We start from the raw sequence: 26,926 nt of genomic DNA, 5'->3' as shown, positions 1-26,926 counted from the left end.
CTAAAAAATAAAACATGAGAATAAAACGGAAAATCACAATTTAAAAATTAAAACAAAAATAATTAAAACAAATAGCAAGAATAACAATAATGAACGTTTAGATATTTTGATTAGGTATGTTGAGAATACCCCGACAGCACATTGTGTACAGCTTATGTTCCATAAACGATATTTAAGAAACTATCTTTATTACACATGGATGGATGTGGCGTGAAGGCTTCTTTAGTTTATCCAATAACAAAAGTATTAATTTTTCAAAAGTAATCAGTGGTTGTGGGGAAGGAAGTTACCTGTTAAAAAAAACTTTCTTCCACTATTTAGCATTTAGCTGGTACTACATCTACATCCCCAAACTATTCTGCAGTTCACCCTTAATTGGCTGCCAGAGGGCTCTTCGTACCATCTTCAGACTGTTTCTCGACCGTTCCGCTCTGTATCAGCGCGAGGGAAAAATGAACACTTAGAGCTTTCCGTATGGGCTCTGATTTCTCTTATTTTATTAAGATGATCATTTATCCCTTCGTAGCATAGCGACAATAAAGTATTTAATATTTCAGAGGAGAAAGTTTGTGATCGAAATTTCGTGACAAAGATCTCGCCACAACAAACACGCCTTTCTTTTAATAACTGCCACACCTGCTCGCTTATCGTATCCGTGATACTCTCTCCCCTATTTCTAGATAATACAAAAAGGATCTGCCCTCCTTTGGATTTTTTCGATGTCCTCCGTCAGTCCTATCTGAAAAGGATGCCGTACCGCACGGCAATACTCTAGCTCAGGACGACCAAGAGTAGGGTAGGCAGTTTCTTTAGTAGAAGTGTTGCTTCTTCTATGTGTTCTGCCAATACAATGCAATCTTTGATTTGCTTTCCCAACAATATTATTTCTGTGATCGTTCCAATTTAAGTTGTTGGTAATTGTTCCTGGGTATTTGGTTCAACACACAGCCTTTCACTTTGTGTGATTTATCGTCTAACTGAAATGTAACGGTATTCTTCTCGTACTCGTGTGGATGACCTCACACTATTCCTTTTTCAGAGGTAATAGCCACTATTCACACCGAGCAAGGTGGCGCAGTCGTTAGCACACTGGACTCGCGTTCGGGAGGACAACGGTTCAATCCCTCGTCCGGCCATTCTGATTTAGGTTTTCCGTGATTTCCCTAAGTCGCTTCAGGCAAATGCTGTGATGGTTCCTTTTCACAGGGCACGGCTGACTTCCTTCCCCATCCTTCCCTAATCCGATGAGACCGATGACCTCTCTGCTTTGTCTCTTTCCCGAAATCAATCCAATCCACTATTCACACCATACATGTCGTTTCTAAGTCATTTTGCAATTGGTTTTGATGCTATGGTGATTTTACTAAACGGTAAATGACGGCATCATCTGCAAACATTCTATGAGGGTTGCTCAGATTGTCTCCTAAATTGTTTATTTAGATCAGGTGCAGTAGAGGGACTGTAACATTTCATTAGGGAACGTGAGATATCACTTGTGTTTTACTCAAGAACTTATCGTCGATTACCACGTACTATGAGTTTTCTGATACGAAATCACTAATTCAAGCGCTCAACTGAAGCGATACTCCAAAGATACCAAATTTGATTAGAAGTCTCTTCTGAGGAACGGTGTCAAAAGCCTTCCAGAAATTAGTAATTTGAAATCAGTATGAGACTCTCTGCTGACAGCACCTATTACTTCGTGCGAATAAAGAGCTAGTTGTGGTTCATGAGAACGATATTTTCTGAATGCGTGTTGACTGTGTGTCAGTAGATCATAACTTTTCACGTGAGTCGTGATACGTGAAATGTATTCGTAGTAGCGAATATGCACAACCATCAACTGTATAATGGAATGACGATAGCGAAAATTTGTGCCGGGCCTGGACTCGAACCCGCATATCCTGCTTTACGCAAGCAATCACCTTAACGACTTTGGCTATCCGCGCACATCCCACGGCGAGACCCAAACTTCCATATGTCGTCGTACCTGTTTCACGACGTGTTCTTGCACAAACAATATGTAATTCCCGTACAGAGGAGGACATTTTAATTTAAAGTCGCTGCGTGCTTGCATGTCGGTAGGGACATTACTTCGTTATTCTTAATAAAACAGCCACTGCAATATCGTATTTATCCTCCAGTACCAGGTAGAGACTATTAATTAAAATCTACTCGCTTGTATGGGAATTACATAATGTGTGTGCCAGTACAGGCGTGATACATTAAGCGTTTGAGTCGGTGCCCCAATGCAGACTCCAAACTAAGGTACGAGCATATGGGATTGGTTCCGAAGTATGTGAGTGGCTCGAAGACTTCTTAAGTAATAGAACCCAGTACGTTGTCCTCGATGGTGAGTGTTCATCGGAGGTGAGGGTATCATCTGGAGTGGCCCAGGGAACTGTGGTAGGTCCACTGTTGTTTTCTATCTACATAAACGATCTTTAGGATAGGGTAGATGTCAATGCGCGGCTGTTTGCTGATGATGCTGTGGTGTACGGGAAGGTGTAGTCGTTGAGTGACTGTAGGAGGATACAAGATGACTTGGACAGGATTTGTGATTGGTATAAAGAATGGCAGCTAACTCTAAATATAGATAAATGTAAATTAATGCAGATGAATAGGAAAAAGAAACCTGTAATGTTTGAATACTCCATTAGTAGTGTAGCGCTCGACACAATCACGTCGATTAAATATTTGGGCGTAACATTGCAGAGCGATATGAAGTGGGACAAGCATGTAATGGCAGTTGTGGGGAAGGCGGATAGTCGTCTTCGGTTTATTGGTAGAATTTTGGGAAGATGTGGTTCATCTGTAAAAGAGACCGCTTCTTGAGTACTGCTCAAGCGTTTGGGATCCCTATCAGGTCGGATTGAGGGAAGACATAGAAGCAATTCAGAGGCGGGCTGCTAGATTTGTTACTGGTAGGTTTGATCATCACGCGAGTGTTACTGAAATGCTTCAGGAACTCGGGTGGGAGTCTCTAGAGGAAAAGAGGCGTTCTTTTCGTGAATCGCTACTGAGGAAATTTAGAGAACCAGCATTTGAGGCTGACTGCAGGAGAATTTTACTGCCACCAACTTACGTTTCGCGGAAAGACCACAAAGATAAGACAAGAGAGATTTGGGCTCGTACAGAGGCATATAGGCAGTCATTTTTCCCTCGTTCTGTTTGGGAGTGGAACAGGGAGAGAAGATGCTAGTTGTGGTACGAGGTACCCTCCGCCACGCACCGTATAGTGGATTGCGGAGTATGTATGTAGATGTAGATGTAGACGACGACATATGGAAGTATGGGACTGGCCGTGGGTCAGGAACGGATAACATATAGCCTGACATTAGCGGCCGGCTCGAGAGGATGACATACTTCTGCCATCGCAGTGTGTGAGCTCGTATTTCTCGTATTGGTTTACGTTCCGACATAGCCTGCAAGTGGGTTTCGCACATTGAGGTCATGGTAAATAAATTCAAGAAATCGACATTTCAGTTTTTGCCTGAATACGCACGACCTAAAGCCTTATATGTGGAACGTTTCCTCTGTGAGGAGGCGAAGATCCCGCCTTCGGAACTTCTCGATTCTCAGTAACACAGCTTACTTGAAAGTGATCAATAACGCTGCGTACGACCGCATTCTAGGCGCGACCAAACAGAGACTCCGGTCCCGTCACGCTGACGGTACCGTCGCCGTGGTCGAAGTCGAACATGCGGGATTAGGCATTAGAACTATTGGTGTGTTCGAACTGCTATTCGTGGTAGACGCCAATACAGGCTTTCCGGCCATACGGCGCTGTTCGAGATCAGAACGCTGGGCCCACTTCCGCATGTACCATGTTATTAACGGGATGCTTCAGATCACAGTTGACCTGATCATCAGCGGATGTCGGGCCATAATCCTGTACGACGGACAGCTGCTACTTGCTCTGGATGTGGAAGATAGGGCCGCATCAGATTTAATGTCTGCAGCGACAAGTAATGCGGCTACCAACTGGAGGAGTACCTCTGGTCTCATATGCGACGGCGCTTAACACTTAGCCGTCCGCACGTCTCGTACAAATTTATTCGCTTGAGGACGGCAGCGCTAATTCGGATTACTTGGCTTGTCGTCGTCCATAATAATAATATAAATGATAATAATATAAATTGTACTAATCTCATCGTTAGTTCTCATAAGTTCACAAGCTTGTTCCCCTACTTTCATAAAATTTCGAAGATATACGTACGTAAATAAATACAAAATTTGTTTGTTTCATATATTTGTTTATTTGCATTGTCTTTGATAGTATTTCTTTTTCATTTGATATCCAACAAAATAGTCTCCAAAATGTAACGCAACTCCACAAGACTTGCACATTAAGTTTGCTGTTATTTTTTTGTTTTGTTTTCTGAACTTAGATGGCCGTTTCTTCGTTTTCGACTATTCGTTTCGGAAATTCGTAGGCCTGTTAGTTGGTGTTGTCTTATGTGACCGGAAAGTCTGTCGACCGGGTCACCATGAGACGCGACTGTCAACCTCCAAATTTTGCTCTGCGCATTCATCGTAAATAATCTTATCGTCTCTCTCGTCTGCCATGATGAAAGAGCACAAGTAATTATAAAAACGAAAAACTTGTTGACGTGTGTAACTTACTTTTACCTAAATAAAACACCAACAGAATGCAAAAGATACTAAAGTGCTGTCACCGGCCACTGCGCGATACTATGCTCGCGACACCACTATGGTGTCACCGGCCACTGAGCGATAGAATGCACACGGCACCACTATGGTGTAGCCGGCTACTGAGCGATACTATGCACACGACACCACTGTGGTGTCGCCAGACGACAGTGTGTTAAGTCGCCGCCGGCCGCCCGGCCACTCTCGAAATCACACGAACAGCTGACGGATAGTGTTCCGATGTTTCTTGACCCGGTTGCAGACGTGGTGACTGACACTGTGAGCTCAGCCATGTCCTCAGTTCCGATGGCTGCTCCGGCTGCGCCCGTGGTCGATGCTAATGTCGAACGTGATTCCTTGGTCGACTCTCTGGTTGTCGCTACAGCGGCCTTTCCGCCTGGCCGGCGCGACTCTCTTCCGTCTTCGTACATCGAAGGACGGTCGCATAAAGAATGCTGCCCGAATGACGCAAAAGCAGACGACGTACGAGATCTTCACGCACTCCTCTCACTGTCCAGATGATACATTACCTGTTGAGCAAATCAACGTTTCGGCGTCTGAGAGCCTGTACGATGGCATCGTCTGTGCGTCTGTGGAGCGGCGGCCCTCAGTAGCCCTCGCATCGACAGAACGGAATGTTTCTGCCTCTGAAGTCCCTACTGAAGAAGGAACGATACCAGACGATCCGCCGGTGTCAGCAGGCGTTGAGCGTTTGGATAGCACGGCGACGGAGTCACCGCTGGCGTGGAGCGAGGATTTTGAAGAAACAGCCCATCCCGCACAGGACTCTCCGCCATTAGGGGAGGCGACCTGCTGATGTCAACTTCGGCGCCGAGCAAGGGGCGTCCGTAGCACCTGCCGCATGGCGCCCACGTATCTTCACAGTAGCGACTTACATAAAAAAGAGATGTTTTACTTATATCGAAGAAGCACTGAGAAACTGAAAAAAAGTATAAGTCAAGGCGATCGCTCACGTATGCAAGAAATCCGGGTTTGAGTTCTGGTCAGGCACAAGTTTTCACTGTCGTCATTCCATAATACAAATGATGATAATCCTTATTCGCAACTATGAATACATCTCGCGTATGCATGCATATCCGAAGGAACAGTGCATCGATCTTAACAACATAGGCACTGCAGAATAGTGGTTCATAATGTTTAAACATGGCATATGTTCCAAAGTACTGCTGCAAATCGCCGTCAGTGATATGGGTCTGTAACTCATCGAATTACTCCTATTTCCTTTCTTGAGTATTCCAGTGAGCCATGCAGTATTCCATTTTGATGATACTGATGTTTTGTCGAACGAGCGGTGCGTACGATTGCTAAATATGGGGATACTATATCAGCATACTCTGAAAGGAACCCCATTCTTATACTATCTGGACCGGAAGACTTACCTTTATTAAGTGATTTAGGTTGCTTCGTTACTGCGAAGCTATTTTTGCTTCGGTACTGCGAGGTTATCTACATCTACTCATGACGCCAGCTATTCAGGACTCGAAATATGGAATATTTACTTACTCTTCTTTGATAAAGAAATTTTGGAAAACTGTATTTAACAACTGCGCTTTAGTGACGCTGCCATCGGTAATATAATATTACCATCGGTATCGCGGTAGTGAAGATGTTGTTTGTCTCTTGCCGCTGGTTTACGTTACATACGATAGAATCTCTTTGGATTTTCTATCAGGTTCCGAGACAGATTGTCGTCGTGGAAGCTAGTAAAAATATCTCGCATTGACATTCGAGCTAACTTTCCAGCTTCCGTAAAACATTGCCAGTCTTGGAGACAATGGTTCTTTTTAAATTTGGCATGTCTTCGTAGCTTCTGCACTATTATTCTGAACTGTTTTGTTTAGTATCGAGCATCAGTACTACCTTTTATTAAAATATTCTTCGTAAATCTCTAGTTTTTACCCACTGGGGAATACCAAGCTACATCTCAATACAAATTGTTATGTATATAGCATGATACATTACATCCAACAGAGGTGGGAAGATTCAGCATTGGGGGCAATGCCGATACGGCCCCACTCTGCATTGTTGCCAGATGTATCCAAGACTTGGCAACAGCGCATGACGTCATCCAAGATGGCGGCCATGACGTCATTGAAGATTATGGCTTTTGGCAGGAAAGTGCCACGCACACAGAAAAATGGTGGAAAATTCAAATTCCAACAGGAAAATGCATCACACCACCATTATCTCTACTAACCTAAGAAAATCACGGGTAGATAAACCACTAGGGCTACCTCCACTAACCTAAGTCACCCGAGCGCCACATCTTCCTATGAACTGCCGCTAGGTTTTAATTTTTGTGGTAAACAAAGGTCACTTGGGGTTTCACTGCTAATCTCAGAAAATTGCGGGAAAGAAAGGACACTTGTATTAACCTCAGTCACCCAACTGCCACCGCCAGAGAAAAAATGCGCAAAGTACCAATTCCAACGGGTAAAGTGCCAATTCCAACAGGATAATGCATCACACCATGGTTATCTCTACTAAATGGCGTGAAAATAGCTCATTTGACCTACCTCCACTATCCTAAGTCACCCAACCGCCACTTCTTCCTATGAACTGGCACCAAATTTGAATTTTTTTCAGTAAACAAAGGTCAATTCGCATATCTCTACAAAGCTAAAAAACCGCCTTAAAGACAGGACACTTGCAGTAACCTCAGTCACTTGATCGCCACCTCCTCCTAAGGATTCGTGGGAAAAGGACGTGGACATTAGTCTTTATTTAATAATTTTCATGCAGTACGGCCATCCAGTGTGTTCAGCACGCGTTCTGGACTCCAATTGACTTAGTACACATCGCCACCACCAGAGGGCGCTCTGTTCACCAAGAGCTCGAGACTCCAACTGACTTAGTACGCAGTACCGGCACCAGAGGGCACTGTCATCTGTTATGTCATCTGATTATACAACTACTGTTATTCAAGATGGTGGTGTAAATTGTGTTCACCACGAGGCCTAGTACATAATGACATCACCAGAGAGTGCTACCGTGGACTTGGAATGAATTTTCAGGAATCCCATCCCAACCTGGACTTGGAAGGAAATAGTTCAACTCTCTACCACGACCCTCAACTGACTGCCACGTCCCCTTACCACCCCATGTTGTTGGGCTAACATGCACTAACGTGTACTAACGTACACAGTGCATGATGCAATCCAAGATGGTGGGGGGAAATGGAGGGAAAACGACTCTGCCTGTGATGGACATGAGTTTTTATTTTCTACATCTACATCTACATCCATAATCCGCAAGCCACCTGACGGTGTGTGGCGGAGGGTACCTTGAGTACCTCTATCGGTTCTCCCTTCTATTCCAGTATTGTTCGTGGAAAGAAGGATTGTCGGTATGCTTCTGTGTGGGCTCTAATCTCTCTGATTTTATCCTCATGGTCTCTTCCCCAGATATACGTAGGAGGGAGCAATATACTGCTTGACTCTTCAGTGAAGGTATGTTCTCGAAACTTCAACAAAAGCCCGTACCGAGCTACTGAGCGTCTCTCCTGCAGAGTCTTCCACTGGAGTTTATCTATCATCTCCGTAACGCTTTTGCGATTACTAAATGATCCTGTAACGAAGCGCGCTGCTCTCCGTTGGATCTTCTATATCTCTTCTATCAACCCTATCCGGTACGTATCCCACACTGCTGAGCAGTATTCAAGCAGTGGGCCAACAAGCGTACTGTAACCTACTTCCTTTGTTTTCGGATTGCATTTCCTTAGGATTCTTCCAATGAATCTCAGTCTGGCATCTGCTTTACCGACGATCAACTTTATATGATCATTCTATTTTAAATCACTCCTAATGCGTACTCCCAGATAATTTATGGAATTAACTGCTTCCAGTTGCTGACCTGCTATATTGTAACTAAATGATAAGGGGTCTATCTGTCAATGTATTCCCAGCACATTACACTTTTCTACATTGATATTCAATTGCCATTCCCTGGACCATGCGTCAATTCGCTGCAGATCCTCCTGCATTTCAGTACAATTTTCGATTGTTACAACCTCTCGATACACCACAGCATCATCTGCAAAAAGCCTCAGTGAACTTCCGATGTCATCCACAAGGTCATTTATGTATATTGTGAATAGCAACGGTCCTATGACACTCCCCTGCGGCACACCTGAAATCACTCTTACTTCGGAAGACTTCTCTCCATTGAGAATGACATGCTGCGTTCTGTTATCTAGGAACTCTTCAATCCAATTACACAATTGGTCTGATAGTGCATATGCCCTTACTCTGTTCATTAAAGGACTGTGGGGAACTGTATCGAATGCCTTGCGGAAGTCAAGAAACACGGCATCTACCTGTGAACCCGTGTCTATGGCCCTCTGAGTCTCGTGGACGAATAGCGCGAGCTGGGTTTCACACGACCGTCTTTTTCGAAACCCATGCTGATTCCTACAGAGTAGATTTCTAGTCTCCAGAAAAGTCATTACACTTGAACATAATACGTGTTCCAAAATTCTACAACTGATCGACGTTAGAGATATAGGTCTATAGTTATGCACGTCTGTTCCACGTCCCTTCTTGAAAACAGAGATAACCTGTGCCCTTTTCCAATCCTTCGGAACGCTACGCTCTTCTAGAGACCTACGGTACACCGCTGCAAGAAGGAGGCAAGTTCCTTCGCGTACTCTGTGTAAAATCGAACTGGTATCCCTTTAGGTCCAGCGGCCTTTCCTCTTTTGAGCGATTTTAATTGTTTCTCTATCCCTCTGTCGTCTATTTCGATATCTACCATTTTGTCATCTGTGCGACAAGCTAGAGAAGGAACTACAGTGCAGTCTTCCTCTGTGAAACAGCTTTGGAAAAAGACATTTAGAATTTCGGCCTTTAGTCAGTCATCCACTGTTTCAGTACCATTTTGGTCAGAGTGTCTGGACATTTTGTTTTGTCCACCTACCACTTTGACATTAGACCAAAATTTCTTAGGATTTTCTGCCAAGTCAGTAACTAGAACTTTACTTTCGAATTCATTGAACGCCTCTCGCATAGCCCTCCTCACACTACATTTCGCTACGCGTAATTTTTGTTTGTCTGCAAGGCTTTGGCTATGTTTATGTTTGCTGTGGAGTTCCCTTTGCTTCCGCAGCAGTTTTCAAACTCGGTTATTGTACCACGGTGGCTCTTTTCCATCTCTTACGATCTTGCTTGGCACATACTCATCTAACGCATATTGTACGATGGTTTTGAACTTTGTCCACTGATCCTCAACACTATCTGTACTTGAGACAAAACTTTTGTGTTGAGCCGTCAGGTACTCTGTAATCTGATTATTGTCACTTTTGCTAAACAGAAAAATCTTCCTACCTTTTTTAATATTTCTATTTACGGCTGACATAATCGATGCAGTAACCGCTTTATGATCGCTGATTTCCTGTTCTGCGTTAACTGTTTCAAATAGTTCGGGGCTGTTTGTCACCAGAAGGTCTAATATGTTATCGCCATGAGTCGGTTCTCTGTTTAACTGCTCAAGGTAGTTTTCAGATAAAGCACTTAAAAAATTTCACTGGATTCTTTGTCCCTGCCACCCGTTATGAACGTTTGAGTCTCCCAGTCTATATCCGGCAAATTAAAATTTCCACCCAGAACTATAACATGGTGGGGAAATCAACTCGAAATATTTTCCAAACTATCCTTCAGGTGTTCAGCCATAGCAGCTGCTGAACCAGGGGGCCTATAGAGACATCCAATTACCATGTCTGAGCCTGCTTTAACAGTGACCTTCACCCACATTATTTCACATTTCGCGAGCAATGTCTCCACCGTGAGATCTACACCCCAACTGACCAAGTACACATTACTGCCACCTGAGGTTAGTGTCATCCCTCCTGCGACCTAATCCCAGATGGTGGTCTGTAGGGGGAAAATGGCACGAAAATGACTCAGGCTGTGCTGGGCTGCTGGAGAGAGTAAGGATGGAGTGCACTCTATTTAGTTTTGAACATTTTATTTATGGATGCAGTGTATTTACCATACTGATACAAACACGTGCCTGTGGTCACGCCACACAGCCCCCAGATCTGTAAACTGTTCCTAAATAACGCTCTCCAGACATGCAAACAATTCATAGTTTACCCAAATAATTTGAGTACAGTCATTCAGACTACTCCTAAATAATACAGCACAGTGTTATGTAGACACTCTCAGTACTGTTAAGCTGTCCAAATAACGCATAGCACAGCCTACAGACCTGCTCGCAAAATAATGTAACTAATGCGCGTAAGCACAGCCATCAAGAGGATATATTACCTGTACATAGATCGGTGTCAGACTATAGCAGCAATCGTAATATTTAATTTTAGTTACACTGGTAGATGTGTTGCTGGCTTCCAATATTCTTGTGAGTCTCGTATGAATTTAATGATCTGTAAACAACTTTGCGGGTTTAACTGTCAATGCAATTTAGCGATCAGTGCAAAATAATTTTACCGCTGAAAGTCCCAGAAAGAAGAGGTGGATGGTGCTTCGATACCAACGTCATCAGTAATTCGGTGGTTTAATTCGATAAGAGCCAATCATAATACTCGATTTATTCACATCCTTTGTGTTGGGATATAGTAGGCTCTACATAACCTTGAGAACGTTTGTGTGTGTTGAAAGCGGGAAGGGTAACACGTGATGGACTGGAGTATCACGTTAAGATCGCTGGGAAGAGTGCATTCGATGTTATTTTGCGCTAGTTTCGTTAACAGGTTCTTATGGGGCAAGTATTTCCGTGCATACAAGCTGAGACAAAGTGAAAACTCCTACAAAAGTGCACGTTAAATATTTCTTGGAGACTATGCAGTTTAATAAAGTTCAACTTTGTTATTATTTTAGATACCAATTTGGGCACAGTATAACATTGAGAAATCTTCCTAGATGCACTTGCGATGGTAACTAGCTATGAGGAGCAAAACGTCAGCCACACGTCACGTATGGTCTGTTAGAATCACTAAGGAGAAAGCAGCTTGTGCTAATCTGCAATGGATTTCTGCAGCGTTTTCGCTGGATTGCAGTTAGAGTAAAGGTGGTGTCAAACCCACGAGAGCGGCCCAGCTTGGAGCGTCTGTGCTCTGTAAATAAGTGTTCACTCACATCCGATCACATCATCAACGGCGCCTAGATGCAACTTCCATCTGCGTTCGGCGGCGACTCGCGGCTGCGCTCACACCCGATCCCGTCAGCACGTGTGTCTAGGTGCACACGTAATTGGGCCAGAGTTTCTCAGAAATCAGTATGAGTGGGATGCCCCCAAATGGTTCAAATGGCTCTGAGCACTATGGGACTCAACTGCTGAGGTCATTAGTCCCCTAGAACTTAGAACTAGTTAAACCTAACTAACCTAAGGACATCACAAACATCCATGCCCGAGGCAGGATTCGAACCTGCGACCGTAGCGGTCTTGCGGTTCCAGACTGCAGCGCCTTTAACCGCACGGCCACTTCGGCCGGCTAGGGATGCCCCCGCTTATGCGTGCAGGCATCTGTATGTGGTTTGACAGCTGACGACCGCGTCATTTTGCGATCCGGTGGACAGGGTGCATGGGGGCGATGCTTGTGTGCGTTGATTGCATTATTTTGCAAGCAGGTCTGCAGGCTGTGCTATGTGTTATTTGGACAGTTTATGAGCACAGAGTGTTCTACGAATCACCGTGCTGCATTAGTTAGGGAGAGTCTGAATTTCTGTACTTAAATTATTTGGGTAAACTAGGATTTGTTTGCGTGTCTGGAGAGCGTTATTTAGGAGTAGTTTACAAATGTGGGGGCTGTGTGGCGTGACCACAGGCACATGTTTGTATCAGTGTTATAAATATACTCCACCCCTAATTAAAATGTTCCAAACTAAATAGAGCGCACTCCTTCCTTACTCTCCCCAGCAGCCGAGCGCAGCCTGAGTCATTTTTGCGCCTTTTTCCCCCTATAGACAACCATCTGTTATTAGGTCCCATGAAGGATGACAGTACCCTCTGGTGGCAGTAATGTGTATTTGGTCAGTTGGGGTCTAGATCTCATGGTGGAGACATTGCTTGCAAAATAAGAACTTATGTCGATCACAGGCAGAGTCGGTTTCCCTCTATTTTCCCCCACCATCTTGGACTACATCATGCACTGTGCACGTTAGTACACGTTAGTGCACGTTAACAACATGGGGTGGTAAGGGGACGTGGCGGTCGGTTGAGGGTTGTGGTGGAGACCTGAACTATTTCCTTCCAAGTCCAGGTGGGCCATAGCATTCATGAAAATTCATTCCAAGTCCACGGCAGCATTCTCGTGGTGAACACATTGTAAGCCACCATCTTGAATAACATTAGTCGTATAATCAGATGACGTAATGGACGGAAGTGCCCTCTGGTACCGGTACTGCGTACTAAGTCAGTTGGAGTCTCGAGCTCTTGGTGAACAGATTGCCCTCTGGTGGTGGCGATGTGTACTAAGTCAGTTGGAAACCGGAACACATTGGATGGCCGTACTGCATGAAAATGATTAAATGAAGACTTATGCCCAAGTCCTTTTCCCACGAGTCCTTAGGAGGTGGTGGCGGTCAGGTGAATGAGGTTACTACAGGTAACTTCGGCGCCTTTTTCTTATCTTAGTAGAGATATGCGAATTGACCTTTTTTTGACTGCAAAAATTCAAACTTGGCGCTAGTTCATAGGAAGAAATGGCGATCGGGTGACTCAGGTTAGTGGAGGGAGGTCAAGTGAGACATTTTCACGCCATTTTCTTAGCTTATTAGTGATAACCATGGTGTGATGCATTATCCTGTTGGAATTTAAACTTCGTAGTATTTTTCTCCGGGAGGTGGCAGTTGGGTGACTGAGGCTAGTACAAGTTTCCTTTCTTTTGCGTCTTTTTCTTAGGTTAGCAGAGATATGTAAATTGACCTTTCTTTACTGCTAAAATGCAAAATTGGCTCTGAGCACTATGGGACTTAACATCTGTGGTCATCAGTCCCCTAGAACTTAGAACTACTTAAACCTAACTAACCTAAGGACATCACACACATCCATGCCCGAGGCAGGATTCGAACCTGCGACCGTAGCAGTCGCGCGGGCTAAAATGCAACCTTGGCTCCAGTTCATATGAGAAAGTGGCATTCGGGTGACTTAAGTTAGTGAAGGTAGCCCTAGTGGCCTATCTTCCCCCTATTTTCTTAGGTCAGTAGAGGTAATGGTGGTGTGATGCACTATCCTGTTGGAACTTGAACTGGCCACTATTTTTCTGGGGGAAGGGGGCATGGCACTTTCCCGCCAAAAGCCGCCATCTTGAATGACGTCATGGCCGCTATCTTGAACGACGACTTGATCTGTTGCCAAGTGTACTCACCGCCATCTTGGATGACGTCTTTGCTGCCATCTTGCATACATCCTGCAAAAATGCAGAGTGGGGCCGTATTGGCTTTGCCCTGTACTAGCATCTTGTGATGTCATGTGTAATAATAGTTCTGCACAACTGTAGTAGGCACAGGTGCAATTGTCCTAGATGGAAGTCCACTATTATGTAACATGAGAAAAGCACGTATTTTCCATGTGCCATCATAACACATGTTAAAATATGTTAGTGTAACCATTAAAGTGAACAACCACATGATGAGGTCGGCTCCTTGGAATAAAATTGGATACATATTAACGAACTTGGCAGTAGAACTGTATCATATAAGACATTGCTTCTCTAAAAGTTTTGTCCAATGTATGATGACTTACGCATAATAATTCTTACTATGATCTATCTTGATAGTGCACAAGTTGACGAAAGTAGCTAATTTCTAAATTATAAAACAAAGTGTTCATTTCAAAACAAAACAGCAGCTTACGCAGGAAAACGACTTTCTCGAAGAAATTCACAGCGGCTGTGAATCCATACATATTAAAGACGACTGATCCAGGTGGAGCTGTAGGTACCCCTATAATTAGCTGTGTAAATTATTCTAATGGTTGGAGGAAAGCAAGATTGTGTCATGTTCAAAAAGACAGTGTGTAGTGTAAGACTTATTAATTGAAGACATGAAGTCTGTAAATGAGTCCGTGATCATGTTATGGCACTTGGAGCTGAGTGAATGCTTTCTACCAAAGACTTCGTCGAAGCCGGCCGGGTTGGCCGAGCGGTTCCAGGCGCTTCAGTCTGGAACCGCCCGACCGCTACGGTCGCAGGTTCGAATCCTGCCTCGGGCATGGATGTGTGTGATGTCCTTAGGTTGGTTAGGTTTAAGTAGTTCTAAGTTCTAGGGGACCGATGACCTCAAAGTTAACGTCGTCGAATGTGTGACGTTCTTGCCTGTAGATTTTTGGACCGGCGTAATCAGGTGGAGAGTTGTATGATTCATCTTCATATGTCAAGGGTGTGCACACGTCAGGGGTGCACTGCACATAGGAAGCAAATACTCGGGTAGCAGAGAATTTGTGGGGTGCACATGTTTTCTTTTCTTTTTTTAAAAAAAAGAAAGGCTAGGCGATAGTGTGAGGTACTCTATGAACACTCACCAATCGACACGCAGACGATTAAATCTCACCAATTTTATCAGTAAAACGTCGAAGTATTCCTAGCAAAGTTCCCAAATTTACTGTCCTCCCGGAAACTTTTCTCGCCCAAATTATGCTCCGGAGGGAGAGCTTGCTGAAACCAGAAGTAGAATACACTGCAGACTTTATCAAGTGATGGAACGTTTATCGGAAACACAGATTAGACGCCATATTAGGGGTGTTCATTGTAGTCGAAAAATAATATTGTCTCTAGTGAGGTCGATTTTAAGTGTGTCTGTGAAGTTATCTGGACGCATATAACATGTCAAGGTGAAATCAAATTAACTGTTGGCTGTTTTTACCGGCCAGCCGATTCCGCTTTGACTGTTTTACAATCATTCAAAGACAGTCTGCGCCTAGTAGCGATTAAATACCCATATCATGTAGCATCATTTCGTGACGACTTTAATCTACCGAGTGTAGACTGGGACGTCTATGGATTCATTGCAGGAGTACAGACAGGCAGTTGTGCGAAGTACATTTAACCACTTTTTTCAAAAACTGTCTTGAGCAGCTAGTTCGACAGCTTACACGCACTGTAAATATCTGAGACCCTGTAGCTACAAACAGGCCTGATCTCATCGACGTCGTTGGTATGGAGATAAGGATTAGTCATCATGACGTCATCATAGCACGATGGTTACTAAAGGTCATAAATGAGTCAAGCAGGTTAAGAAAGTATTTCTGCTAGAAAGAGGAGATAATCACTTGCTAGCATCCCACTTAGAAAGTGAATGGAGGTAATTTAGTTCCAGTGTGATGGAGATAGAGGAATTATGAGCAAAGTTTAAACGGATCGTAAATCGCAGTCTGGAGAATAATATGCTGACGAAGTGGATTAAGGACAGAAAGGACAGGAAAGACCCACAGTTGTTTAATAACAAAACTAGGAAATTGCCGAGGAAGCAGAGATTGTTGCACTTTCGGATCGAAAAAGAATGCCCAAATGACGAAAGGCAAAACTCTGTAGAGATTTGTTTGTCTGTAATAAGAGCGATGCGCGAAGCATACAACTACCGCCGTACACCTTATCACAAGAGCTGGCCGAGAATTCATGAAAAATCTTGTCCTACCTAAAATCGCTAAGAGGGTAAGGTACCAAATGATTTTCGGAAATCTGGAAGTATAGAATCTGCGTGTTTCCCTTCATCCATAGTTCGCAGTATATCATGTGAAAAAAGGGCAAGCTGAGTATCACACGAACGATGCTTCCTAAAACCGTGCTTATTCTTGGCCATAAGCTTTTCGCTCCCTAGGAAATTTATTACAGCTGGACCCAGAATATGTTAAAAAATTCAGCAGCAAACCGATGTTATGGATTTTGGTCTATAATTTTGCGGGTCCGTTCTTTTACTCTTGTTCTATACAAGAGTTACCTGCACCTGTTTCCAGCCGCTTGGATCTTTGGGCTGGGCGAGAGATTCGCGATAAATGAAAGCTAAATAAGGGGCCAACGCCGTAGAGTACTCTTTATAAAACCGATCAGGTATTCCATCCGGACCTGCGACTTATTTGTTTTCAGTTCTTTCAGTTGTTTCTCTACGCCAGGGATGCTTATTACTACGTTGTTTATACGGGACTCAGTTCGATGGTCAAACGGCGGTATGTGTGTACAATTATTTTGTATGAACGATTTCCTAAACGCGGAATTTAAAACTTCGGCTTTCATTTTGCTATATTGAACTGCCACACGAGATTGGTCAACGAGTTATCAGATGGAAGCCTTAGGTCCTCATAGCCACCTTACATAGGACCAGAACTTTCTCGGATTCTCGGCCAGAGCTTGTACTTAGGTATGGTGGTGCAGCAGTCTCAACTAACCATTGCCTGTCATCATTTACGTGTTCTCTTTTGAACCGAGAGTGCAACAGCCTTTGCTTCTTCAGCGTTTTTCGAATTTCGTTGCTAAACCACGATGAGTTCTTTCCGTCCTTAATCCACTTACTGGGCACACACTTTTCCAAAGCACGTTTTACAAACTGTTTAAACTTTGCCCCTAATTACTATATATCCATCATACCGGAACTAAGTGATTGTAATTCACTGACAATGCAATTAATTGTCATGAGACGAAGAGATATATACATTTCGATAAATATCTGACTGGTGCGTCATGGTGTAACATAGTCCTTTTCCGTGAGTTTCTATTTCAACAGAAAAAAGTAGCCGTTGCTAGGGAAGCAAGTGTATCTCAGAAAGGGAGTTGTTATATAAGCGAATGAAGGATGCTTCTTTAGCGGTTCATACTACAGATGTCATCAGCAAACATTTCAGTAATTGTCTTAGAGACATAATTAAATCATTACTGAGTTTTTTTATGAATACCAGGAACGCCGTGATTCTTCCGCTTCATAGGGAATAAGTAGGGATGAGGAGAGTGAGTGGTGTTTACGTGTAAATGCGATGCGGCGCGCATGTCTTTGTTACGAGAGCGGCGCCGGACCGGGGGATGTAATCATAGAGCGCGAGGCCGCAGCTGGCTGGCGCCAGGCGCTGCGTTCCACCCCCGCCGCCCCCGACGCCCCCGCCACCCGCGCGGAGGTGGCGCCGGCGCCGACGCCGCCAACACGCGCCACTCGCCTCCAATTGGCGGCGCCGGCCGTCGCATACAAACTGCTCTTAATTTGCCCGCTCCTTACAATACGCGCAACCTTCGGCTGTTTCGACTAGAGGTAGCTACGAGGCTACAGATCCGTGAGGTAATTCAGCCTAAACAGTCCACGCCCACGGGCCTAAACAATGGCCCCGCCCGTTGTTCAGTGTTGGAGATGTTACCCAACAACGTGAATTCCGACGTGACGCAAGGGAGACGGGAGCATCTGTTCTGTGTATGACTGCAACAGTAACTAAGTTTACCAGAGAAGGTTCACCCATAGAATATATATAATTCCGTTGTTATCGCACTACTTTCTCTTAATTATTCCCCCTTTTGTCATCTTTAGAATATTGTTTCTACAGTCTGGAGCCGCGCGACCGCTACGGTAGCAGGTTCGAATCCTGCCTCGGGCATGGATGTGTGTGCTGTCCTTAGGTTAGTTAGGTTTAAGTAGTTGTAAGTTCTAGGGGACTGATGACCTCAGAAGTAAAGTACCATAGTGCTCAGTGCCAATATTGGTTCTCAAATGGCTCAAATGGCTCTGAGCACTATGGGACTCAACTGCTGAGGTCATTAGTCCCCTAGAACTTAGAACTAGTTAAACCTAACTAACCTAAGGACAGCACAAACATCCATGCCCGAGGCAGGATTCGAACCTGCGACCGTAGCGGTCTTGCGGTTCCAGACTGCAGCGCCTTTATTTGGTTCTCACCCTAAGGGTAATACGATATCTTCTGAGGGATCGAAACAAAATGGTTTCGGTTATAGTTCAGCGAAAACTCTAAAATGTAAACAAAATCTGCTTGTCATTATTTCATTCTTCTAATATTTATCAGATTATCATCGTAAACAACAACAGTTTCGAGAGCCATTTGGTATCCACGTTTCCCTACATTATGGTTCGCGTCGAATCGTAGCCATGTCACATGACTTACAAATGAAGTATTGCATGAAAATGAGGAGTAAGAATAAATATGTTGTATTCACGCTAAGTCATCTTGTAGGTACATCTTCAAGGAGTTAGGAATGTTAACTGCACTTTCACAATATATCGCTGATGAAGTTTGTCATAAATAATCCATCACAATTTTAGAAGAAGAAATTACGTTCATTACACAATATTAAAGCTGCCAATGGCTCAGAACAGGGTTCATTATGCAACAAAAATGTTGTGATCACTTGCCCGGTAATGTAAAATGCCTGACAGGCTGCAAGGCAAGTTTTAAATGTGGTCTAAAATAATTTATTCTGGACAACACCTACTGTTCTGCACACGAAAACGGAGTCTGAAAAAAGAGGAAAGGGTCAAACCCTACTGTTCTGCTGTCCCATTAACTGACTCGTTCCACATCATTTCTGCGAAATCCTCATTTAAATGATCTGTGGAGCATGTAACTAACTGAATGGTTAAGTACGGTCTGTGGCGCTGACCCTTGACCGGACTATACACCTGACCGCAGCTAGAGTGCAGTCTTTCTGTTCGCCGCGGCGCTAGGAGGAGGCGAGACACCTTTTACCTCCAGGAGAGATCTCCGGTACTCATTTGGAAACAGGGTGAGTAGACATGCGGCCGTTCTGGAGAGACTGGAATGAGGAAAAATCCCCACCCCTGTCTGGGACTGGAACTAGTATCTCCAGGACACGAGTCTAGTGCTCACGTCACTTATTGTCACCTACCCAGCTTCCGTTAGGTTACTGTCTCGGTGTTCGTTATCTCTTGAACGCAGCAACAAATTCATTCGTCCCTCTATTATCAGACCGCCTCGCCACATTTAACGCCAATCCAAGTTTTATGTTCACTGGAGTCACGATAACGTCTTCCACTCTAACCGGTTCCCTAATTCATCTAAGCTTTTTCATGCGACTCCTTATACTTGACATGATACATATATAGGATGTTCACAAAGTCACTATGTTTTCAAATGGTTACCGCAATCAAAAGTGTATATCTCATTGCTGTCAATACGCAACGATTAGGGAGTTCTAGTTTCAAGTAGATTGGAAGCTACGTTTTGGAAGCCCTGTTTAATTTACGAGTGGAACCCCAGAACATTTTGAAATTCGTCTTTATTCGTTCTGCTGTCCTTCCTACCATAACAGTCATCACTTCTCATGTAACTAGATTCACGACTTCCAACAGATGGAACTCAGTGTGTTGTTCTTAACAGGACGCCAGAGCATGTCTTGCCGATGTACGTTGATCTATATCAAATCTAGCCGGCCGGTGTGGCCGTGCGGTTCTAGGCACTTCAGTCTGGAACCGCGTGACCGCTACGGTCGCAGGTTCGAATCCTGCCTCCGGCATGGATGTGTGTGATGTCCTTAGGTTAGTTAGGTTTAAGTAGTTCTAAGTTCTAGGGGACTGATGACCACAGATGTTAAGTCCCATAGTACTCAGAGCCATTTTAACCATTTTTATATCAATCCTAATATGTAAATATAGATAGAGAAGGCTCAATTCCCACACTGATTCATTATTTCTTACTTTAATAGAAAGCCTAAAAAACACGCGAATTTCATTTGTTTGAATGTTCGCTAAATGTGATCTATTTATCTATACTTTATCACTGTGTAACTCTATAAAAAATCCGTATCTTCCCTCTTAGGGTTAACTAGGTGCTGAGATCTGTAAAGGATGTTGACTATTATCTGATCTTGTTAAAAGTTAACTACCTCGGAAAGCTTGGGAATCGCTGTCCCAGAAGACGGAACGAGGTGGCGTAGTGGCAAGATCCGTGAGCCGTGACAGGACGACGGCGACTCAAAAACAAACCTGGCCATACACGTTTTAAATTTTACGTGATATTACAAAATCCGTTGAGGCGAATTCCAGGATGATTCCTCTGAAAGAAGAGGTCCGATTTTCTTTGCCACCCTTTCCCGCCTTACACCCTTGCTCCGTATCTTAAGATCCTGTAAAGACGCGTCGGTAAACATTATTCTTCCTTCGTGAAATAGAACTACAAGAAAATGACAGTGACGTGTAAAGTTCACGCAGAAGGTCTTTGTCACAGAATGAAGTAGGGCGGAAAGAGGGACAGACTGTCCCTTCCGTGCCTTGAGAGGGCCACGCCCATCTTCTGTCCGCCGACACCTGTTCCATCCTTAATGATATTCGTGTTGGCTACACGGAAAACTGCGTCATCCCACTGTAATGTGGCTTCGGCAACGTTGCAAGATCTTCGACCGAAGTGGTGTCTATGTCAGTGTCATACCGACTAACAGCAGCGGTTATATAGTATTTCGCTACCTTTCACACTTATTTCACATTTTAACTACAGCCACTGCTCCGAAAGTATTCATAAAACTCTGCCGATAGTAGCCTTTGTAATAATTAACTCTCAAGGCATGAGGACTTGAGAATTGACTCTGACGAAGGCTAGATTTTATGACCCGGCGCCTGGGAACAAGAATCTCGTAAACGGCGAAGCCGGTGGGCTGTTGGCGTGCTACTTTCGCGTGGTAATTTCGCGGGCATCTATGCAGTGTGGTGTGAAACCACAATTAGCTGCCAAGCTGCTGAACGTCCAATCCTAAAAACAGAATGTGGAGTTCGGGGCAGGATCTTTCTACACAGTACAGTGTTGGCGCATGCGGAAATGTCTCAGAGCACACCTTTCAGCTCGCATCGTTGGACAAGGATGCTCTTCAGCAGAGCACCGCTACCATTGTAGTGGGCACAGAGTCAACGAAATTAGACCGTTAATCACTGTTATCGTCCCATTGAAGATAAGATCATTATCGGCCGTTGTGGCCGAGTGGTTCTAGGCGCTTCAGTCTGAAACAGCGCGACCGCTACGGTCGCAGGTTCGAATCCTGCCTCGGGCATGGATGTGTGTGATGTCCAAGGTTAGTTAGGTTGAAGTAGTTCTAAGTTCTAGGGAAATGATGATCTCAGATGTTAAGTCCCATAGTGCTCAGAGCCATTTGAATCATTCTTAAGTTCATTAGAGACGGTGCACTAATTTGAGTTGGGGAAGGACAGGGAAGGATTTGGGCCTAACCTGAAAGGAATCATTCGAACATTTGGAAAATATAAAGCTGATTTGCCGGACGAAGATCTGAACCGCCGTCCTTTGCAATGGGGCTCCTGTGTGTAAGCAAAAGGAACGTCTTGCTTATAACACTACCCCATAGTCATGCAGTTCCGCGTAGCTTACAATTTTATTTTAACGTTGTGATGTTGCACTTTCTACCGCCACTGCCGTTAACGAACGAGAGGAAAGTCGTGTACATTACATGAATCTTCTAAGCTTTGTACTTTGTTACTGTACGTCGTTTAGCGTTTTTTTGTGACGGACCCTGAAGACTAGTTAGGAGTTTCTACAGAGGAGCATGGGAAACTGCCCAAACCCCACTTAGGCTGGTCCGTGTGCCAAATCATGAGTCGTTAATTCGACATGCGGATTTGACTCGGGTCTGGCTCGCCTCGCTAACTCGCGAACTAATGCGCTGCGTATTAATAAGCCTTACGTGAGGTGGAGGTGGGGGGATGAGCATATTGTTTCTAATAATACGTTCGCACACATCACTTACTTTATTCCGGATTCCCTAGTCATGATGTGCTGTCTTATCTTGATCATGTTCCATCAAAATACTGGGTGTTTGTTAATTCACCTCACAAATTGTTGGAAAGTGGGGGGGGGGGGGGGGGGGGGGGGGTATGTAAGTGATGCCAGAATTCACTTCCAGTGGTAAAACTGGTTCACGGATAGAGAAATAAACATGTAAAAGAACGTTTAGTGACGCACTACCATAGTGCGACGGCACATAGTAAAAAAAAAAAAAAAAAAAAAAAAAAAAATGGAAAGAGCAAATAAATAGGATTCCAAACGTAAAAGCCAATAATCTTCAACATCGTACAAACAAAACTAGAATAGCAAACCGAGAGGAATAACGGCCGCGCGGAGTGGCCGCGCGGTTACAGGCGCCATACATGATCGCGCGGCGTCTCTCGCCGGAGGTTGGAGTTCTCCCTCGGGCGTGGGTATGTGTGTTGTTCATAGCATAAGTTAGTTTAAGTAGTGTGTAAGTCTAGAGACCGATGACCTCGGCAGTTTGGTGCCGGCCGAAGTGGCCGTGCGGTTAAAGGCGCTGCAGTCTGGAACCGCAAGACCGCTACGGTCGCAGGCTCGAATCCTGCCTTGGGCATGGATGTTTGTGATGTCCTTAGGTTAGTTAGGTTTAACTAGTTCTAAGTTTTAGGGGACTAATGACCTCAGCAGTTGAGTCCCATAGTGCTCAGAGCCATTTGAATCGGCAGTTTGGTCCCATAGGAATTCACACTCATTTGAACTTATTTTTTTCTTTTGAAGAAATAACGAAGAGTAAGCGTGTAACTGTGTGCGAGCAGAAAGTTTGGGATACATCAACACAACTGGGCGAGATAAACGCACGCGCTTTCGTCGTAGCCTATGCCGCCAGAGGGTCTTGTCAAATGACTCCACGCTCCTCGATGTGCGGCCATGAAACCATTCAACTCTAAAGCGGTCTTTCCGGTAATGATGTCCGAATCCGGCTACGAATACCAAAGAGTGTGTTTAATTTTACTACATCTGCTCGACAAAAGACAGTAATTTATAGTTACTATTATATCCTACATTTGAAGCCAAATGAGTAATATGGTCACCATGCCCACTGGTAAGTTGTACGCGAGAGCTACAGTACTTACTGGTGACATTGATTATAAAGTGACTCATGTTCAGCTGGTGGTTCATGCATCGATCATCTACAAATGTGTCTAGCAAAGGTAATAGTTAAAGCATTAGACAGTTGGATACAGATGAAATAATGACCCGAGTTTTAGTAAATTACTGTTGAGCTTTCATGCAGAAGACCCGGGATGATAGAAAACATAGTGTTAAATGTTACTTGCAGGAGACGCGAAACGATGGAACACATACACTGAAGCGTCAAAGAAACTGATATAGGTTTGCGTATTCAAATATAGAGATACGAAAACAGACAGAATGTGGCGCTGCGGTCGGCAACGCCTATATAAGACAAGTGTCTGGCTCAGTTACTAGAACGGTTACTGCTGCTGCAATGGCAGGTTATCAAGATTGAAGTGAGTTTGACTTGGTGTTAAAATCGGCTCACGAGCGATAGGACACAGTATCTCCAAGGTAACGATGAAGTGGATATTATCCCGTACGACCATTCCACGAGTACACCATGAATATTAGGTATCCGGTAAAACACCAAATCTCCGACATCGCTGAGGCCACAAAAAGATCCTGCAAGAACGGGACCAACGATTAATGAAATTAATCGTTCAGTGTGACAGAAGTACAACCCTTCTTAAAGTTGCTGCAGATTTCAGTGCTGGGCCATCAACAAATGTCAGCGTGCGAAACATTAAACGCAATATCATCGATATGGGCTTTCGTAGCCGAAGGCCCACTCGTGTACCCTTGATGACTGCACGACACTAAGCTTCATGCCTCACCTGGACCCGTCAACGCCGACATTGGACTGTTGATGACTGGAAACATGTTGCCTGGTCGGACGAGTCTCATTTCAAATTTTATCAAGCGGATGGACGTTTACTGGTATGGAGACAACCTCACGAATCCATGGACCCTGCATGTCAGTAAGGGAATGTTCAAGGTAGTGGAGGCTCTGTAAAGGTGTGGGGCGTGTGTAGGTGGAGTGATATGGGACCCCTGATGCGTCTAGCTATGACTGACAGGTGACCCGTACGTAAGCATCCTGTCTGATCACCTGCATCCATTCATGTCCCTTGAGCATTCCGACGAACTTGGGCAATTCCAGCAGGACACTGCGTCACCCCACATGTCCAGAATTTCTATAGAGTAGTTCAGGAACACTCTTCTGAGTTTAAACAATTCCCCTGGCCACCAAACTTCCCAGACATGAACAGTATTGAGCATATCTGGGATGTCTTGCAACGTACTGTTTAGAAGAGATCTCCACCCCCTCAAACTCTTACGGACTTGTAGACAGCCCTGCAGGATTCATGGCGTCAGTTCCCTTCAGCACTACTTCCGACATTAGTCGAGTCCATGCCACGTCGTGCTGCGGCACTTCTGGACGTTCGCGGGGGCTCTACGTGATATTAGACAGGTGTACCAGTTTCTTTGGCTCTTCAGTGTACTTTTAAATGTTTCTTGATTATTTTTATAAGCTGTATTATCTGGACAGCGGTTTCTATTTTACCTCTTGGACATTCTAGAAGTTTTTAAAAGAAATGTCTACGTATTCTGAAAGAAATGAAGACGTTGCACTCATTTCCGACACTTTGACTGAGTAGTTTTTTGCAACTGATTCTAAACTTATATTCATCACGCCTTTTCCTCGTCAATAGTGTGTTATACCGACTGGTAACTATTGCTCAAAATCTGTTAAAATCACTATCAGCAGCTATTTGTCGATGTCGAGTTTTGTAACCTAAAAATAGCTACAGTAGCGCCATTTCAAATGTGGCTGATTTCTCCAGCAGAGAAACGTGCTTACTGCTTCAAGAAAATGTATAGTATGTGACTGTTTTTGAGACTGGGGAATATAAAGCAGGTGAAGCTGGTGATGTGATTAGTAATGAAGGCCATATCACGCAAGGTTTCGCGTGGGCCTGAGGCGCGTGCCGTTGCTAATGTATCTGACAGCCGGGCTCCACGCAAGCGACCTTCATCGACCTCTTATGTTTTATATACGCTCTCATGGCATAAGCGCTCTAATAAGACGGTGAGTGCTTCGTGGCAGGATGCTCCATGGTATTCCAAACAGAATAGCGTGTAATGTGACACGAACACGCGGGTCGTTATCACACGGCCTCTCCCGCTAAATATCTAGTGGCGTAATTTAGGAAACGCTCGTCTCAGTTTGTATGCTTAGCATGTTATCACAGTGTGGCTCAGTGCACCACTAATGCCATTCACCCCTTCTCTCCTTTTTCCCGTTGCCTGTGTGAGGCAGCACTCCGCACCCTGCACAGACAGAATATGTCCACCAGTAGGAATACAGAATCACGCGCCTTATATCTGCTAGTGTGTCCTGTAATCCTGCCTCAGTGGATATGTCGTGTTTCTATACTCGACAGCATTTGCACTGGCAAATCTTGTGAAGAAAAAAAAAATGAGTAAATTAACGTACTGTCCTTATTCTGACTCGAATATCTCGTACGGACTTACAGTCAGATAGCCGCGGTGGTCTAGCGGTTCTAGGCGCGCAGTCCGGAACCGCGCGACTGCTACGGTCGCAGGTTCGAATCCTGCCTCGGGCATGGATGTGTGTGATGTCCTTAGGTTAGTTAGGTTTAAGTAGTTCTAAGATCTAGGGGACTGATGACCACAGTAGTTAAGTCCCATAGTGCTCAGAGCCATTTGAACCATTTACAGTCAGATACAGAAGAAGAAACACTGATCAGGCCCTGAAGGCAACGCCATAATCGACCGAATGCTGTGTCATTCTCAGTCATTCATCAACGGACGCAGTATGGATGGCATGGAGTCAGCACACCTCACTCCCACCCGTTGAAGACGTTTCGTCCTTGTAGCCACTACCTATTCATCAGGTAGCTGCTCAATTGGAATCAAGAGGCTGAGTGCAACCCGGTCCAGTCGTCCCACGAAGGAATGTCTGGCAGTATTTTACCGGGAATCGCACCTGGGTCCCCCACATGAGGGTCTTTTTTTTGTGGGGTTTAAGGGCGCTCAACTACTGAGGTCATTAGCGCCCAGTCACAGTTGTTAGAGCACATGGAATCTAGTAAAACTCAAGGGGAGGGGGGGACACCAGAAAGGCTTGACAAAGATGCAGATAAAATAAGTAAAAAAGTTAGATGTCTTCGGACAAGCCAGTCAAAGTTATAAAACGCAGAACACGAGCAGCTGCTCGAGCGTATCAGCTAAAATATCCGGTAAAGTAGATGGCAGGGACAGGACAACACGAGATTGACTAAAGCGGGGACACGACAATAAAACATGGCGCACTGTTAATGCCTGACCACAAGGGCACTGTGGGGCTGGGTCACCGGAGAGCAGGTAGCGGTGGCTAAGCCGGCAATACCCAATCCGCAACCTGGTCAGAAGGACCTCTTCTCGCCGAGATGGTCGGGAGGAGGTTGTCTAAGCAGTTGGGAGCGGTTTTACTGCCCGGAGCTTGTTTCCTTGGAGGGATGAC

Source organism: Schistocerca americana, chromosome X (assembly GCF_021461395.2).
Source record: "Schistocerca americana isolate TAMUIC-IGC-003095 chromosome X, iqSchAmer2.1, whole genome shotgun sequence".
NCBI lineage: Eukaryota > Metazoa > Arthropoda > Insecta > Orthoptera > Acrididae > Schistocerca > Schistocerca americana.
This window is presented reverse-complemented; position numbering follows the sequence as displayed.